The sequence below is a fragment of the Anoplopoma fimbria genome, chromosome 17 (assembly GCF_027596085.1).
Source record: "Anoplopoma fimbria isolate UVic2021 breed Golden Eagle Sablefish chromosome 17, Afim_UVic_2022, whole genome shotgun sequence".
Lineage (NCBI taxonomy): Eukaryota > Metazoa > Chordata > Actinopteri > Perciformes > Anoplopomatidae > Anoplopoma > Anoplopoma fimbria.
Window position 1 is genome coordinate 6,405,176 of NC_072465.1, and position 20,087 is coordinate 6,425,262.

General features: G+C 41.6%; 1 protein-coding gene across 2 annotated transcripts in view; it reads left to right on the plus strand.

Annotated features, from left to right (window-relative positions):
- Nucleotides 1–12,833: 12,833 nt before the first annotated feature.
- The window catches only part of sulf2a (sulfatase 2a), a 44,539-nt gene continuing 37,285 nt past the window's right edge, over nucleotides 12,834–20,087 (plus strand). For both annotated transcript variants that reach the window (XM_054616436.1, XM_054616437.1), the window contains exons 1-2: nucleotides 12,834–13,068; nucleotides 13,858–13,962. The gene's annotated coding sequence lies outside the window, so the exon portion shown is untranslated. The remainder of the gene's footprint in view (nucleotides 13,069–13,857; nucleotides 13,963–20,087) is intronic.

Sequence of the window (20,087 nt, forward strand, 5' to 3'; positions counted from 1 at the left end):
GCGAGCAGAGACTGGCACCAAACGGTACGCCAAGCCTGAGAACAGGCTCCTGTGCTGAGGCAGGCAGGGCAGAGCACAGACAACCGGCAAGGAGAACGCCTCAGCGGGTGAGCAAGCACAGGCCTACAGAAAGAAAGGGAGAAAAAGAGAGGAAAGAAGCTGAAGGAGTGTGGAGGACAGAAAACAGTTTGGTTTTAGACGCCTCTTTATCTGAGCTCCTGGTGTATCCCATCCTGCAAAACATCACCCATTATCCATACATCATTTTATCGCTGCAACATTTTTATCTCTCATATTGTGCATGTTGTCAAAACATGAAGTAAATGGACTTTAGGGCAAAAACATCCCCTTCATTTTCAGCAGCATATGTTCACCTTATGCTGCATCCTCAACGTGTGTCCATCTGGCCACCTGGGCCACCGGTGACAGCAGGGTGGCAGGTCTGGGGGTCAGACCAGAGGAGAGAGGGCAGCAGGGAGCAGCATTTGCCTGGGGATAGAGGGGAAGGTCCTGGGGTGCCGGTCAAACCCAACCTGAAGGGAGGCTACGGGCTGCTGAGAGCCAGTATGCCACTTCAGCGTCCCCCCCCTGTGCGGAGGCCAAACTGTGAGAGCCTCCTTTGAGGGATGTGGCTCACACATGGGCTCCTCACAGACAGAACACGTTGTGTGTCAGCAGGCTCCATGCTCTGCGAAACAGACAAATGGGTTTAGTGTGTTGCTCCTCTGTTTGCACGGCTGCTCTCATGTGTTTGAGGTCCTCTGAGGGGATCGACCTGGCAGGGGCAATAAATAGCCGGACAGGATAACTAGTGTTGTTTCACCTGAACACTCAATCTGTAGTCAAACAAGCCCAACGCTTACCTGTTGAAGTGTTCAGCTGCTTAAGGTTTTAATTGCCCCAATTGACCTACACAGAGAGTATCAAGGTGTGTAAAATCTGTACTATGCAAACAGAGCTAAAAACACACAAGTGATACTGAACAAGTGAAGGTGCCTTGGAGACATATCAGTGTTGTGATGCAATCTCTGGCAGCTTCACTCTCCTCACACAAAATATTAGCTGCAGAGATACGATCTCATCGTCAATCCATCATAATTAAGTTGATGTCGTTTTCGGGACTCATCCTCAGGGATGGGGGGGGGGGCTTAACAGTAGCTCCTGCCCAGGACGTGACCTGCTCTCTGGGCATGTTGGGACGGGATCCCCCAGCTTTGCCGTGCTCTGGCCCCGGTCCGCCTGGCTCGGCCTGGTTGGCTGCTCCTCGGCGCGCTGAGTGACAGGAGAACACGGTGGCCTCTCCACACGTCCTCCACTTCCTGAGCTACTGCTGGGCCTGACAGCCCTCGGGAGCTCCACATGGCAGCAGGCTAAGTACACACACAGGAAGAGGTGACATCTGAAACAGCAGATGCCGCAACAGTTTGTTTGTCGTCTCTTTAATCTGGTGAACGTTTCTGAGCGTGTGCTCTGTATCCCTAGGCCTTCTCATCACACTGGAGCATCTGCCAAATAACAATATAGAACAAGCTCCCAACATAAACTAAACATTATATTTCATTGGAATTCACAAGTGTTTTCTTGTGAATTCAATTGGTGCATAATTTATTTGACACTGCATGAGTAAACATATTGCTGTCTATGAGAAACATGGATTTTTTTTGAAGGATATTAGGTATTACCAGCTGCCCTAATTTTCTAAAATAGGAAAAGTGCAAAGAATTCTTAATTTAAGTCTCATTTTCTGTTGTGAAAACAAATTTGCCAAAAATGTACTAATAACATGGTACAATTATCTCAAAAAGAGAGCTACAATTTGATTACATGCTATGCAAGACTTTTGTTTTTTGCTTCCAATCATTAAAACTTGATAATTTGAGCAAAAATGTAATAATGACTTCCAACACCTCCAAGGTATTAACCAGCTTAGGTCAGAATGATTTTTTCATATAAAGGGAGATGCTTTAGGAGAGCTCAGGGATGAATGTGTAATGAGCTTGAAATAACCTAAAGCCCTTTTTTCTCTCTTTTTCTCTTCTCTGTGTCCTCCCTCCCTCCTCCCCTCTCTGTCTTTTTTTTCTCCTCTTTTGGGAAACATGCCTTTCCCAGCTGCACAGCCCCCACAGCGCGAGGCCAGGCCAGGAGCACAGCTGGCCAGACTTGGTGGAGCCAGTCGACAGGCGCATGGAGCGCAGCCCGCCCAGGGCCCGCTTCCTTCGCAAACATGCCCAGGTGTGGGGCCTCTGAGCTGGGCTTCTGATCTCCACCAAACAGCACTGTGTGTGTGTGTGTGTGTGTGTGTGTAGGGAGGGACGGTGGGATGAGGGATCAAGAAGGCAAAAGGGAGGAGGAGGAGGGGAGGAGAGGGAGGAGGAGGAGGGGGGGTGTCATGGTGTAGAAGGGGGTGTCCCGGCTGAAGCTGTGTCAACATTGTGTGTTAATGTGTGTGAGTATGTGCATCTGTATCTGCATGTGTTTGTGTTTCGGGAAGTGAGGGGTCACCCGCGGGGGAGACAGTGGGCAACAACAATTACCGCAGCATTGTAGCTAAATTGTGTCTGAATTGTTCGTCCCTGCCCACAGCCAGCCGGTGCCAAGAGAGAAACGCTTAGAGTGGGTACGTAATTACTGTGCAGCAGCTCATTTGAAAGATACAACACTGCTTATTAGCATATAATGGAAAATAAATGATCACCTGCAGGATGAGTGCGTACTCATTGCAAAGCTCAGAGGGCTGTTTGAAGAATGTGATTCTGTACAGATTACTGATTACGTTCCACAATGTGGGACTTCTTTCTGTAAACCGTGGGTTTCTGCAAGTTCTGTTGTGCTGGTTGAGCTGTGGTCTTAACACACTTAAACAAAAACACACTCCTGAACATATCCAGCTCAGGCCACAGCGTTCGCCTGAGTAACTTTCCCATAAATCACTTCATAAATCATTGCACAAATGTACGCTTAAATGATTTCAGATTGCCTCGTAACAATGACATTACCTGTGGTTGATTTGATATGCGGCCTCCCTCCTCTACCCCACCCCCCTTTTCTTTTACTGTGTTACAATTTATGGTGACCTCACACTGGCCTGGTTGACATCCAATCCAAGCATTTAACGTTATAACCAGATTCCAACACACACACACAGGCACAAGAGGACCTTCAATTTCATGCGCACACACCAGATGAAACATAGTGTAACAGGAGGCGTATGAGCTGGGGTCAGATCAGATAAGGCCAGGCCAGACAGCCTCAGATAAGCTCTTTGAACGGCTCTATCTGCAGCGTCAGGGAGACGTTCTGCCCTCCAGCCGTTTCACATGATGACGGTGGGCCAGGCTGCTGCTGCTGGCCCGTTTGTGGCCTAGCCCTGCTACTAATTAACTGGGAGAGCCCAGGGCCCTCTGACTGACTGCCTTGTCTCCTGCAATCCCCCCACTCAGGATTGCTCATGCATGCATACTAACAGACACTCAGAAAAATACACACATGCATACACAGACTCCTATCTGTTGTGGACCCCAGGAGGATCTTAGACGGTGAAGGTGGCCCTCTTGTGGTACAAAGTGGAGGCTATTAAGGATAATAAGTCAATCCTGAGCAATCCTCTCAGTTGCTGTCTGACTATATACGTTTCCTAAAACTTAAAAAGTAAATAATAAAATAATCACATTTAGGCTTGATTATGGGTACTACTACATCCTATCTGAGGCTGCAGCTAACGTTAGCCTACTTTCATAATCATATCATTTTACAGTTATCATGATACGCAATGAATTGTTTAGTCCAGTGATTCCAACCAGGGCTACATTTACGTTACCCCTTAACACTTTGTGTTACTATTGAGACCGCCAGTTGGCAAGCCAGGAGAGTATAAACTGTTAAACATAATGAATAAACAGTTCAAATTGTTAGTGCAAAGTAATTGATGAATAGCTAAAAGTGATAGCTAAAAATATTGGACAAATGGTCAAATAGTGAGCTTAACTGTCCAAGTAGTTAGTTAAAAGTTTTAGATAAACTGTTGGAACTGGAGCTAAATGGTTAACTTGAATAGTTAGTTTAAAAACAACTAAACAGCTAAACGTATTAGACTGAAAAATGTAATGATAAGGAGTTGAAATAGCTAAAAGTGATGGATATAGAGGTAATGGGTTGAACAGTTAGCTTAAAGTAGCCTACTAAGCTAAAAGTTTCCATCCAACTAACTGGAAGCAATTTCAGCAGTTGAAATAGCTTAAAATGAGCTTAAGATAGCTAAAAGTATTGTTTACATGGTTAAATAGTTAGCCTAAAGTAATGAAACAGATGAATAACCAGAAGTATTCAATGAAAAGGCTGAGGTTAAATTAGCTAAAAGTGATAGATATTGAGGTAGTGGATTTACAGTTGAAATACTAACCTAAATACAAGCTAAAAGTACAGGATGAATGAAAAAGCTAAAAGTGAGCTATTTCAACGGTTGAAATGGTTTGAAGTTAGGTAGTGTTTGCTAAAACTAGTGCCACTCCAAGTGGCAGTAGTACAAATGAAAACTTGAACTAACCAACCTTAAGATTGACGGTTCAGTTGTTTGAAAAAATATACATCATTATCTAAATCAATAGTGTTAAATATCATGCACCTTCAAATCAATAAAATGGAGCTTGAGGGGTGGTTTTGATGGTTTTGAGTCCTTCATGCCATGTGACAAACAAGGTTGGGACCCACTGGCTTAGTCGATCATAATTTGAGATGATGCCTTCAGATGGCCTCATTTTGTCCAACTAACAGTCAAATACCTAAAGATATTCGCTAAAGATACATGAAGATCTTGATAAATTACTTAAAAAGACAGATTTATTTCCTGCGAAATAATTCACTTCAGCACTCCTACTAATTTATAAACACCCCCCTCCTTTTCGTCTCTCTGTGTTTCATCATCTAAGGCATACAGTAGATTTTAACCAAACAACGTTGACTAAAAATCTTACAGTACTCATGTCTTTGAGTCTTGTACAATTCATTGTGTAATGTAAGCTTCTGATGACAGTCCAGTCGGAGGTCTGTGTTGTGTTTTAGCAGCGCTCCCCTCCCACAGTGCAGAGGTTAAAACCCAGTTAACCTCATATGTCCAGGAGCATTCCGACGACTGTCAGCTGTTTTATCCTGCAGCGTCCCATACGGTGTCTGGGCCTTGATGCTGTGAAAGCTCCCTCCTGATCCCAACGACAAGGAACAACACAATCAAGGTGTTTGAACAACCGCAAAGCGCACACACACACACACACACACACTGACTCACATGTGGACGCAGGAGGAGGCTGTGGGAGTGCTGCTGCTACTGCAATCTCACCATCAGCCAGCGTAGGTATGTTTAAGGGGATCAGCTGGGATGTGTGTGTGTGTGTGTGTGTGTGTGTGTGTGTGTGTGTGTGTGTGTGTGTGTGTGTGTGTGTCTGTGTGTGAATAGGTGTATGTGTGTGTGTGTGAAATAGGTGTATTTGTGTGTTTCAGTTACTGTGTTTGTGTTTACTGGTTGGACCGAAAATGGGGGCTTGCTCACCTGTTCACACACAGTGGACAGAAGGGGGAGGCAGCCTCTTTTCACACGGCCACAGTCATGGCTGAGTGTACACGCACAGACAAACACACACACACAAACACGCACTGACCTCTGCATTTTCCCCCTGCGCTCACCTGTTTGTTCAGAGGATGTCTGCAGCCGGATCAACTTAAACACAGCTCCGATGTTTCCACGCTACCTGTTTGAACAGCTGAGCGAAGCGTTGACTTTAGCACTTTGCACAATAGCACAGGATTGGTTTGGAAATGCACCGAGGCCTCCTCCTCCATGTGCTCCTTCTGCTCGCATGGACTTGGATGTGTTAAACGCTGCACGGTGACCCACTGAAAGACTCTCCCCCCCCTTTAAAATAGCTCACTCTGGTCTGATGGAGTACAATAAGAAATCTGGTTTTAAGTGCATGTTTGTGGTCTGCATTACTTACTATATATGGGCCAGGCCTCCCAGTCCAACATCTAATTATGTGTTGAGCTCTGATGGGAAAGGATCACACACACACACACACACACACACACACACACACACACACACACACACACACACACACACACACACACACACACATCACATCCAGCAGGAATCTGTAATTGTGTGAATGTTCTCTGTGGATGTTGGAGTGGATGTGAAGGCTGGGAAGCAGTGCGCTATTGAAGGCATGCCCTGGTGCCAGTGAGACTAGGGAGCGGAGCAGCAGACGAGCTGTGGTGGATCTAAATGAGGAGAGACGGCAGCGTTTCTGACACCGAGCTGCATTCCTCTGTGATCTATAGGCAGCCTTACCCTGATGCTGTACCTAATTTGCATTTACACAAACACCTTCACATGCACTTAAGAAAATAAGAAGTTAAAAAAAAAAAAAAGGTGTACAAGGAAAATGACGGTAATTCTGAAAACTTGGAGTCCATTCTATATCATATAGGCAGTGAGGGAGACTATTACAGGCTTAACGCGGCACAGTGGGCTCGTCGGCGTCCGTCTGTCGCTGGCCGGCCCGTTTTGGGGGTCCGGGCGGAGGGGTTTTTGCGGCTGCGGTGCTGCCTGAGGCCTGGCTGGGCTGATTTACAGGCGGCGTGGGGACATGTGCCGGGGATACTCCCAGAGCAGCCTGGTGGGGGCCAAAACAGCCACACTGCTGCTGCCTGCACATCTGGAGTCTAGACTGAGTGGCTCTGCCGAAGCGCCTCACTCCCTCCCTTCTTCCACATCCATCCATCCATCCCTCTCCCTCAGCTGCTGTGTCCCTCACTCCCTCCCTCCCTCCCTCCCTCCCACCTCCATCCACTGTTTGCGTAGCTGCCGGGGCTCAATTGAAATTTAAGATCGCCACTCACTTTTTCCTTTCTCCCACTCACTTTCCTTCACCCTTGTCTCCCTCTTTCTCTTCTCTCTCCTTCTTACCCAACCTCCCAACACATCTGATGAAGGACAAAGTAGTCAGAAAGAAAAAAAAGAGTGCGCGTCATGGAGCGCATGTGGAAGACATCATAGAGGGGATTGTTATTCCTCTCCCTCTGAAAGCCAGAGCCTAAGTGTTCACAGGGGGACCCTCCAGTGATCTTTCAAGAAAATGGTGGATCGGGCTCCTGAGCCAAAGAGCGGTCATATAAACATATTGGCTCTGACATTCGTAATAAACAGCAGTGCGATAAACATGATACCTCACATACTCGCTCTCTCACACACAGCCTTGTTTTAAAAGTGGCTCCTGTTGGTTGCTGTCGAGAAAATGTTCCTTGTTCTGCTGAAGACCTTGTAAAGATAACGACTCCTGCTCTGCATCCTTGCCTCACACACATCTTCTCTTACCAGTTATCTCTCCTCTCTCTATCGCACACACAATGAGATAAAGCTATATGCTGATGATGCTTTTCCCCCCTACTTTCTCACATATACATCACGTAAGGGAGCGATCATTACCTTTGTATGGCAGCCCGTAATGTGTAAACAGTGACATGTGTGTTATCTCTCATTACACAGACCTGATGGGTGAAGCACTCAGCTCCATAAGATAAATATGTTTTGGTAGGTCAGACGGTCTTGGGAGGCAGTTGGGAACTTCTACCTTCTGGCTGAGACATGAATTGTTATGCAAATGATCCATTGTGCCTGACCGTGGCTGCTTTCAATTTTATAACTGCTCCCTCAGTTAACAGCAGGCATCATGGTTTCCTCTCGGCACATGAGCACAATCACAATAGTGTCTCCCTCTAGAAAGTGGAAAGTTGTTCTAGAAACATTTTCTGTCATTGGATACAGAGAGGCACCCTCAGTGTAATTTACTGCAGACAAACAGGGGCCTTTCTTTCTTTCCATGTTGCCTGATTTCCTCTCCCAGTAATGAACATGAGCTTTTTTTTTTTTTTACTGCCGCGTTCACCCTATCGCATTCACACCGTGTCATACTCTGCGGGATAAATAACTGCGTTCAACTTTCTGGTGTTAAACAGGTCGTAAAAGGCGGGCTACATGATACCCTTCCAACAAGGCCTGAACCTGTGAGGCTGCTCGCCTGACTGTCGCCTGCCTGCCTCCCCCTCCCTTCAAATGGAACAAATTATCCAGCTACTTGGGCGAAACAAAATGTTCATTTAAGAGAGAGAGAAGTAAAGAAGGACAGCAAACATCTGGGTAGGGCTGGTTGCTGGTTGCTGTTTGCCTTCTCTGGTAGCCATTAGCACAAACAGTGTATTCCTGCTCTGTCACTCTCACGTTTCACCTTCCACATCCTCTCACCATCTGTATCAGCTCTGGTTCCCACCCTTGTTTTTTTCCGTCACAGGATAGATACTGAGGGTGAGAGAAGAGAGAAAGACACCAGATACAACAGAGGGGGGGAGTTCTTTTTTGTGAAAGTCAAAGAGAACAAGTAGTCCCAAGTGATAGAGGTGAGCCATCACTTGGGCTTCCGATTACAGGTGCGAACCGTCTGCAAGGCTCTCACCTGCGCCGAGGCCGCGGGGCTTGAGTATCACACATACAAAGGTCGCGGCAACAGGTTTTTCTCCACTGTGCTACTCCACGAGAGTCACATGCTCAAAAGGTTCTCCTCAAGCACCAACCTGACCCTGGTTGACTTGAGAACAAAAGGTGCTCTCCACTGATGCAATAAAGTACCTTCTATTGGTTGCTGACTAAAAAATTTCCAAACAAAACAGCAGTGGTGATATTTTTTCCCTATTGACAGCCACAAAAATACCTTAATGCCAAACAATTTACTGCAGACCAGACTGAGAGGCAGCTGAGTGGATTTTGTTATTTCAAGATGAAGTGCTAAATCATATTATTATAGTTGCACAATAAATGTCCAAGAGAAAAGAGTGTGTTCTACTCATGAGTCAAGAAAGGTTTTGGTGTTCTGTTGTTGCGCAAGAAGCTTGCTGGCTAGGCGTGGCTTGTGTGTACGGTTTTGTGTATGTTGAGACGTGCAGATTGGCACAATATTGTGTGTGAATCATCAGGCTTACTGGGGCAACACCACTGTCAACAAACGCCTGCCAAGTACCCCACTGGGAGAGGCTCAGCAGCCGAGGTGGTGCAGCCGAGGTGGTGCACCCGCGCTGGTATTAGCTGTGCTTGAGAGTTAGGTAAACACAGGCTTAACGTGTTATCAGGAGGCTTAGAATAAACTCTGACTGGTGATAAAGTCAGATATGAAGGAAAGCAATCAGACTGCAGCATAGGTGAGAAGTGCTGTGTATATGATCCAACTGCTGATAAAGTGGTGGTGGTGAAGCTATAAAGAGAGGTGTGAGGAAAAGCAATTACACAGCCAGAGTGGGCAACAATTGCTGTGAGTATCGACTGCCTGGTTTGATAAAATCAACACAGCATGTAAATGCTCCTTTTACGTGTTTGCATCATTCCCCTGAAACCTCACCTTAAAGTGACACTATGTTACTTTTGAAAATCATAAAAATGCAATGATGAATTAAAACCAATTAAATGCACCGTTGCTCATTTCACTACGATCATTAATTTTGCTACTACATCCTCAGTTTTTTGTGGTATGACCAGTGTCTTATGGAGATGAATGTAAGCCAACTTTATACATATTTCTGAGTAACACACACACATATATATATATAATATTTTAGTTATTGTGAATTTTTTCTTTTTTTACTTATTTAATATTCTTTACTGTGTTATTACTTATTTACTTATTTATAATACTTTGTTCAATGGATGTATCAAAAGAGCTGCATATCAGACTCAAAGACGACATTCAAATTTTTCCAATCAAAGTTGCTCACCCAGTACATATATTTACTACCTTCACAGATTGCCTCTGCATTATCTGGTCCACGGCATAATATGCACACTACTTTCTCTTTCCCTGAGCCCATTGGAATGACTTTACATTGATATAATGTCACATTCATAAAAATAGCGGTTTTAGAAATGCTCAACCTTATGAGGTTCAAATGTAATGATACAAAGAGTAATAATGGTGATAATTTGCAGTTTGACTTGTATTGTGGACAGTTTTACAGTTTTTTTGGCGATGGACTGACTACCGGGAAAACCATGCTGAGCCATAGGGGATTTCCCAATTGCAGTACTGTGAGTGACCACTGGTGCAATTGGGAAGAAAGGCCAACTGGTGGCACTTTATTCAGCTTTCTGAATGCATCCAGGGTTGTTTTCTGCTTGTGGTCCCATTCCGTTTGCTCTTAGTCAGCTCAGCTAATCATGACATCTTTAATTCAACTGACTGAAGACAATCTTGTAAAATGAAGAGAAATTGAACGTGATATTATCTTGTTGTTCAGCAAAAGTTACAGGGAGTAGCTCTGATGTTACATCATGTCATATTCTGTGTCTTAACTGAGCTTCAGTTCTTCAGATATCACACTTTGCTTTCTGAAAACTGAAAAAAAATCAAACCTTATCAAAGCAGATACATGGCTACTCTCTTACATCCAATAGAAAATTCCACTTTACATAATTACAGATGGACCAACGGATCAACCAAAGGTCTATTATTTGTCAGGTTAAAATTATTAATTGAATGCTGTTTATTAAAGGCTGTATTGGGACTGAACAGTTGAAATAAAAAACGAAAGAGTGGTGTCAGCCGTCATGCCCTGTCAGGTAGAACCAGACCAGAACAGTCTCAAAACAAAAATGATTGTTCCAAAATCTGTGTTGGGAGTGTCTTTGCGTGTGTGTGTGTGTGTGTGTGTGTGTGTGTGTGTGTGTGTGTGTGTGTGTGTGTGTGTGTGTGTGTGTGTGTGTGTGTGTGTGTGTGTGTGTGTCAGTGTGTGTGTGTGTTTCTTCAAAACCAGTCAGTCACTGTGACTTTGTAAAGTGCTTTATGGTGCATCACCTCAAGTTGTAAACGTCTCCAGTGTGTTAACTTGGTTTGTAACAAGCTGCCTTAAGAGTGTTTTTTACGACTGTGTTGTTGCGCCCTGAACGCTCCTCTGTCTGCAGGTGGCACTTACCCTTTCACTCAAATTCTTCTCTCTCCAGCTGTATCTTTCGCTTTCACTCATGGCTGGTCTCTTGTTACTTTTGATTCTCTCATTTCAACGCTTGAACTGAAATGATCCATCCATGTATGTATGTATCATCTATCCTCCAGCTATTGTTGTCATCAGTGATCTCAAAGTGCCTGTGAACCAAACCATTGCTAGGAGATACTTAACAAGCTCACAGTAATGCCTGTAATAACAGCTCTGCAGGTAATCACACCAACAATCCTCAGGGACATATTTAAACAGATTATGGGCTCCTCTCCCGGGGTTGTAGGCTGTTGTTTCATCTGTTAAGGCTCCACCATCATCTTGAAAAAACACGCAAACACAAATAGTGAAGCCATCATTTGGTCCCCATGGTTACTGTCATTTTCGAGACTTTAATAAGCATTGTTAAGGTTGACCTTATAGTTTAAATGAGACACTGTTCATGTGCATGAGGCCTCTCTCCCAGGAGCTCAGTGCCTCTGGGAAATAATGAAAAATAAACACAGAGACTTGATGTTGACTCAGAGAGAAGTGATCCACAGGTTATTGCTGCACTCCTCTCTCTCCTGCTCTCCCATGGCTCTTGGATGAGTTTATGTAATCTAACCCCCCTTGGCCTCCCGGGCAATAGCTGTCCGATCCTCCTGTCATGTCTCATTTACACCTATTGCATTGCAGCTGCAATGGATAGATGGAGGGTGTTTATGATCCAACTCTTGTTGAGCTGAGATTTTCTCACTTACGTTTGGGGTTTATTTAGTTAATCTCATTAATACATGTCATAAACAGAAGCATTGATTCCCTCTCCATTTATTGAGGTTACAGAGTTATGTTTTTCAATGTTTTCACAAAATCAACATCCTGATGGTTTGGTCTGAAGGAGTTTCCTGGTATTTGTAAATGGTGTAGTCTTTTGTATCTTTTACGTGTAACTCTGAATAAAGAGTCTCTTAAAGTCATGTTTGATTTATATCTTAAATTTGTTCATACTTAATTATGTGTTTAACTACCTAACATATAGGCTGTTGCGTAACCTACATGCTAAGTAGGAAATGTATGGCATTCAATTACAAAATTGAACAAATGCTGAGACCCAGTGAGTGTACAGATAAATAGATAATTAAATAAATTTAAAGACCCTTTGTAGAAGATGTTTAACCCCTGATGTGCCTAAAAAACCCACAGATGAATTACATTTTCCTTCCAATAAAAGACAAGGCTATATATTTATACCCTTCATAAATCTATCAATATGACAATTGTAATAAGGGTATTCATAAACTAACAGAGGCAGTAGGTTAACAATGAAAGACACAAAAAGGAGAGTTCTTAGATCTGACCTTAATATTAGATTAGCCAACACTCCACAAATCCATAAAATCCCAACCAGACACAGTCAACTCAGCACAAAGAAGCTTTCATGTTTTTCATAAAAGCCTTTTCACATTAAATATTGACACCTTTCTCTCTGTCCTGCAGTCTGAATTGAAAAACTAAAGCCAACATGACTGCCTGCTTGGACTACTTGTGAAAATAGTCCAAACTGGTGGCGCCCTCTAGTGTGTCAAATGGGCAAGTAACAATAATAGAAAGACATCCAGTGTTTAATTTTATTCAAGATGTCTATTATTTTTTTACAGTTTATATGCTAATATCCATGATATGGCTAAACAAAATAGCTAATGTAAAAACCATCCACTGACTTGTAAAATCACCACTCAAAGCAGCCTGGCTACACCTGTGACCGGATAACAAATCACATATCAATGCGCTGACTTAAACGTTAGTCTAGCCCTGCATTTTGCGCGACTACCTCGCCTTTGAAGTAAACAAACACGTACTAAACTTGTGAAAAAGCATCTTTATACATGTCCTTTCTCTGGTCAGCCACTTGTTAGTGCAGTTTTATTGGTTTTATTAACTCTTGAGAGTAGTTGTAGACAACGTTAACCATCGGTATAAGTCGCTGCGAAACAACGGCAGCCCGGCCCGGTGAGAGGTTTGAAGATACACGCAGTAATTAGATAGAGTATGGGACAGGTGTGTGCATTTGTCTTTATTAATAACTTGCCAAGCACCCTGTGTGTCAAGGTTTTTTGTGAAATTGTTTCCAAAATGTCCACAATGTCAATGAAAAGGTAGGACAAACGTGTATCTGCCAGCTCATAGTGACCAGCAGTAAGCCTACACCACCTGTGAACTAAAAGCAACTCTTGTAACATTAGTGTCTTTAATAGAAGGACACTCGTTACACAATATTTATGACATTTGAAAGGTAAAGTAGAATGAAAACAAGGATTCTCTTGTACAAGTTACATACATGTGATAAGCCTCAACCTCCAGGGGGTTTGTTACACTAACAGAATCTGGATTCAAGTGTTTGCAGCAGATCCATGAATGCAGAGACACTTTCACCAGGCTGTAAAGTCTGTGTACTTGATATTAATAGATTGTGAGTGATGTTTGCCGATTCAATAGACTGAATGAATTATAGATGATATGTGCTGGAAAATGTTTCTCTAATCTCTGAACAAACATTAGAGACCTCAAGAGCTGAAGTAGCCGGAGCTTCTTCAAGTCTGCCAGCTTCTTCACATCCAGCCAACAAAGGAGACAGGCTGTCTGTCATTAAATGCTCCACTGTTTCTCTCATCTCTGTTTATCTGTCTGTCTGTCTGTCTGTCCCTCACACACGAACACATGCACACACACAGATCAGTAGTATGGCTCGGCCAGTTGTTAGGTGTATTTGGGACATCTGTGTCTCAGTGTGACTCTCACCGTAAGGTCATTAACTCACTGAATTATACTCTGTTATTCTTTTTATAGATGTCCTGTGACAAATGCTGTAGTGAAGCAGCTCCGTCTGATGCAGATCTCAGTCTCAACCAGAGAGCAACTGAAGCTGTTCTGCAGAGGTCATCCATGTGCAAGGTAGGATAGTACTGATTATTGATTACAATTGCTGGAGGCCATATTGGTAATTTACTCAAGTAGCAGTTGCAACACATCAGTGTAAAAATACGGCCTTTCAAGTCCTGTATTCAAAATGTGTACAGTAAAAGTGTATTTAAAAAGTACAGTAAAATTGTAAAAGAAGGATTCATCATGAGTAATGAGCCTTTCAGAAGCAGCAGTTCGATGATATTGCTGGTCCAGGTGACTGTATTGCATCACTATTTTTAGTTTTAATTTTTTATCTATATTTAAAGTCTTCTGCAAACGTAACTTTAACTACAAAATATCAGGTTTAATTGGTTTGAAATTGGTTTTTGAAAGAAATGGATTAAAAGCTGAAAACGCTCAATTAGATTACCAGGAGCACAAAAGTGTATTTTAGTACAGTACTCATTGTAACTTTCAGTTACTCACACAACTAAACATCCCCTATACCGTCAGCATGTCCCAAACAATTTCTATTTGGTATGTACCAAATACTAATACAAAAAAATTCTATGTTCTTTATCCTTTTGTACTGAAAGGAAACTCATTTCGGAAATTATTTCTTAAGCTTTGAAATGTAACTTAGTTTTCAAAGTTCTTATAGAGCTGTTTTTCTCCAGCCGTGAACAGATCCTTCTTTCTTTTCTTCTGTGAATTGAATTGTGGTAAATTAGTATCCATCAACGGCACACTCAAAAAAGTATTTTTTTGTTTAGAAAGGCCCAAACTGATTAAAATGACACAGACATATCTAAGTGTCAGCCAGCCTCTTCTAGTACAGGAAGCACTGGACGTTAGGACGGAGATAAGGCCGTCCCACAATTCCTTGTGGCAGCAACATATAAAACCATTCGGCTGTTCATGAAAACAAACAAACTATCATGCATTATTGCCATTATTAGTGACAACTATTTTGTTTGACTTTATTTTAAAATAAATATGTAAAGAACAAAACAAGAATAACAAATAAAAAGAACAGTAAATACAGCAAACTGTCAATAAACTAATTTTCTACCACACTACACTGAGAACTACATCTAGTATATTTCATATCCTAAAAGAAGCAGGAAGAAGTATATGTATATATGGTCCTACCCCTTCTCCGTAACTCAAACAATAACACAAAATCTATTATCTAAGCTTTGATTGGTAGCCTTTATTTATTTTATTTTTTTATTTCAATTCCAGCTTTGGTAATGAAGTTACATTTTTCATTGCGTTGTCCACGTTCAAGATAAGATAATCCTTTATTAGTCCCACGGAGGGGAAATGAGCAGTGTTACAGCCTCGGAGGGGATAGTGCAATAACAAGAAGCCTCAGTTAAAAAAAAAAAAAAAAAAGGTCTATAATAAATTGGCTAATTAAACTGTAAAAAAAAAGCTCAATGTAATAGTTACACAGACTGAACGGTTGAATTCACATTATTGCACATAGGAAATATTGATATTGAACAGTGGTATTGATATTGCACATTAGTGAATTGTGAGTTGTGGTATGTGCGGTCTACTGGGAGTAGTGTCGATTGTAAAGTGTGACAGCAGCAGGAAGGAACGAGCTTTGGTATCTCTCTTTTACACCGCGGGTGTAGCAGTGCAGCAATTCTCCTTGACGTCTTGCCTTAATCACTTGACGTTTCCCATCAAGATAGGGAACAAGTGGTTAGGAAAAGACATTAGGAAGTCATTTTTGGACTCGCAACTGTTGACTGTATCTATTATGGATACTTTCTGGTTGGAGTATAGGCTACTTAATTTGGGTACTTTTTCCAGTGCGAACACATCTACATACTCAAAAATCTGCTGATAGAATTAGTATGTAATATGGACTGGGACACTCGATGTAACTATAAATCACAATAAGATAATTAAAGTAAAATCAATTCACTTCCCTTCACTTCACTTTAGTTCAATTAAATTAAATTAAATTAATTTTGTATAGCCCAAAATCTCAAATCACAAATTTGCCTCAGAGGGCGTTAAGTCACAGTAGGAAAAGCACAGGTGCAAACATACAGTCTATGGGTTTAAATAATAAGATGAACAATGGCTGAATCCAATTAGCTCTTCAGTTTAAAACTCTAGTGTTTTGCATGCCGGTTCATTGTCACGGTGTGGGAGCTTACTGGAAAAATAAATCTTACTTAAGTTAAAGTATGTAATCAGCAAAATTTTCTTTTGTATCAAAAGTAAAAATATTCAAAGCGCAGTAAAATTATAAAATAATAAAAAAAAAAATAAAAGTGTATTTAAAAAGTACAGTAAAATTGGAAAAGAAGGATTCATCATGAGTAATGAGCCTTTCAGAAGCAGCAGTTCGATGATATTGCTGGTCCAGGTGACTGTATTGCATCACTATTTTTAGTTTTCATTTTTATCTATATTTAAAGTCTTCTGCAAACGTAACTTTAACTACAAAATATCAGGTTTAATTGGTTTGAAATTAGCACAAAAGTGTATTTTAGTACAGTACTCATTGTAACTTTCAGTTACTCACACAACTAAATATCCCCTATACTGTCAGCATGTCCCAAACAATTTCTATTTGGTATGTACCAAATACTAATACAAAAAAATTCTATGTTCTTTATCCTTTTGTACTGAAAGGAAATTCATTTCGGAAATTATTTCTTAAGCTTTGAAATGTAACTTAGTTTTCAAAGTTCTTATAGAGCTGTTTTTCTCCAGCCGTGAACAGATCCTTCTTTCTTTTCTTCTGTGAATTGAATTGTGGTAGATTAGTATCCATCAACAGCACACTCAAAAAAGTATGATATCTTTGCTATATTGCATCATATTCTATACGATCATCACATCTTTGTATCAAACTTTTCGTGAGCTCAGAAAAACCGCCCTGTATTCATCTTTGTGATCTGCTTCTCAGATAGTTCTGTGTAAGGAACCATCTGGCGGGTCAGGTTAACAAACACCCCCCTTGTCGCCAGAGGTTGCAGATTATTGATGGATGTTGGATGTCATGATATTGTTGGTTGAAATTGGTTGGTGCTAGCTCACGTAAGCACACTTCATATATTTATTTTTACAGGAAGAAAAATTGATTGGATATCGATTTGAAAATACTAAGAAATTGATTTTTTTTTGGTAATTTTTTTTGCATATATTGTTAAATAGGTGCACAATATGACCAGGGATGTGATCTAAAAGGGTTTAAAGGGCTTTTTAATTTAATCTTGACTTTAAGTATAGTCTTGTCACCTCTTCTCTGCAGTAGACTTCTCTTGTGCACACTGAGCACACTGCCTGATGAACACAAGGTGGCCTCTCTCTGCTGGTGTGCCTTTGTCTCCCCCCCAGCCTCTCCTATCCATCCATCTGTGCTACCCACTCGCTGACTTTGCCTCTCCTCTGAGTGTGTTCCAGCCATATTGTGGTTTGAAATGTTTCTGCCTCTAATGAGCCAATTGTTCTTGTGTTTTGTTCCCCTCGGGGAGCGTTGTGTAGTTAACAACATTCTGCTCGCAACCATTTTAAAACATATTCACTGCACCGGGGAGGGATTGGGGCCAACAAAACAATAATGCCTTGGAGCATGTACAAAATGAACAATGTGTTAATGACAGTCGCGCTAGTGAAGTGACAGAGCATTCTTTTCCTGTCAATTAGACCTTGGTTATTCAAAAGCAATTTGCAACTCCCTGCAGAGTAAAATGTGTGCCATCTCCCAGGCCTTAGTGTATGATTGTTCAAGTGATGTATTCATTCCATTTCTTTGTGTGCGTCCTACTTTGAGAAATAGAAATTGTATTAAGGTTAGAGACGAGCCACAGCGCTCTTTCCACATAGGGTTGTTCAAGAAAAGAGAGAAAAGTGTAGTTCTATTTTGAGTTGTGTGTGTGTGTGTGTTTCTTTCTCTGTGTGCTCATGACCGCGAACAAGGGGTATTGATACAGCTGGCATTCAAGACCCTGATTAATTGCCATGGCATTTGGCTGTTCTCTGTAAATGCCACATCCCATGCTGAGTGCTTGGTTAATAGATGTCTGCCCATTGCAGGCCCAGCATCGGCCTTTCCTTTCTTTCCTCTCCCTCCATCCTTCTTTCCTCCTCTCTTTCCTCTGCCTCTGCTTCATAAAAGGTTAGCGGTGCTTTATCAGCAGGAATGAGTGGAATGATCCCATACAGATCAGATGTCCATGCTCTGGACAGTTTTGTCCAGAGAGGGCTTGCCGTACAAAGAGTGGTCTCCTCTCTCTTTGCTTGCAGCACCAACTCAAAGGTATCTTAAGGTTATGTACTTTCCCTTCTCTTTAATCTACAATAAATGTGTTATGATAAGAGCTGTGAAAGCACTCTACCTTCAAGTGTGTATACCCCGAAGACCCAATTTCGGCTTGTCTCTACATCTCTAAAAAGCAAAAAAAAGATATGAAGAATTAGCTTTCACCCCCAAGAGGATTAGTTTGCTCTATCTTAATGAGGTTTGCCATGTCAGAGGGAACAGTTCAGAGCCTGCATGCTAAACAGACTGAAATTGGAATAGAGTATTAGCTCCTTAACTGCAAAAAATACCTTCTCTCTCCAGCTCTAATTCCAACACTGCCACGCAATTACCCTTATACACAATTTAATCTTGTCACTTCCAAATGGGAATAGAAGACCTAGCAGAGGATAAATCATCTTGTTTTTTTCCTTTTTGGAAAAGTAATTCTAAAATCTAATTAACTGAAGAAAAAACATGTCACCAGTTTGACTGGAAACATCGAACGTAGTTATGCAAATGGACCCAAGTATTGTAGAATGTGATTTGACAGAATCTCATTCTGGATGGTGCGAGGCCAGATAGAGAGATTACTCAGCCATATCTGAGTGGAGGCAAACAGGAAGCGATGAGCCTGGTAATGTATTGTGATGGTATTTGTCCTGTTTGACTTAAGACAGCTCATTAAGGGGCGAGGTGTCACCCAGCCGGACAGAAAGACAGACAGGAGCATTTCTCTAATGGCTTTCCTCTACTCTGTCTGCATCAGCTCTTTTCTGCCTTTTGCCTGGCTGGCTTAGTCTCTGACTTTTTTAATATGAGGTGCCAAAAACGATTTTACACAATTCATCATTTTGCTCCACACAGGGGAGAGGGAGATGCTATTGCATCCTCCCACTTGTCTTCAGTCTGCTTACAGGGCTGTTTCAGGTCAGCCATGGAGAGATGGCCAAAGGGCTGAGATAAGGACAGGAGGTGTGTCTTCATTTTTTTAGGAAGACACGGTGAAGGGACGACGTGGTCTGCTGTGTTGTGTGTCTGTTGTACAGGAGTCATTCTGCTGGTGTTACATTGGCAAAGAGTGGTCCAAATGCTGTAAAGAGTGCTGAAACTCAATTACAATTTGTCTCAGCCCACTCAATTAACTGACTCAAATCTTATCCTAATCACAAACCACAAACTACCTCAAACAAAAAAAGTCCTCACTTAAGAGGACAAACTAGGCCCACAAAAGACAATGGAATTCTTAACGTTAACCCAAACACTAATCTTTTCCTGAAACTAAGTCATTTTGTTGCCTAAACCTAAATTGTTTCCTGTGAAAATGGAAGTTTATTTCCAAAAGGCTGTTTGCATTTATTGAGTGGACAATGAAAAAGTGTTTTTGTAGGATATCATATACTGAGATATCATGACACACAATCATGTCGTCTAAGTAGATAAAAACAAGCACATATTAACTCAAATTTCTCAGAAAATTTGAATTGATAAAAATTCTGCTTATCTGAATACTCCACTGTAGTTAAATCAACCTATCATGTTAATCTGATGACTCTGTAGCATGCATGTAAACATAGTCAGTGAATAGCTTATTTATTCATTTTTTTCTCTAAGATCGCTCAAAACAGTTTTTTTACTCTAATTCTTAATCAAATGAGGAAATAATCAGTACTTTTTATTTGTCAAGGATTTAACACAAGATACAGGCACAAATATAAGCTTTACCATGTGGTTCATTCATAAAGTATATTAATTTAATAACCAGAAAACATGCAATATTTTGTTCTAGATATCTTCTGAGATATGAAATGACCAATGTCGGGATAGTAGATTTTTGCTATATCGCCCCACCCTTATTTTATCCCTTTAGAAAACACACTTATGTTGCATGCTTTTAGCG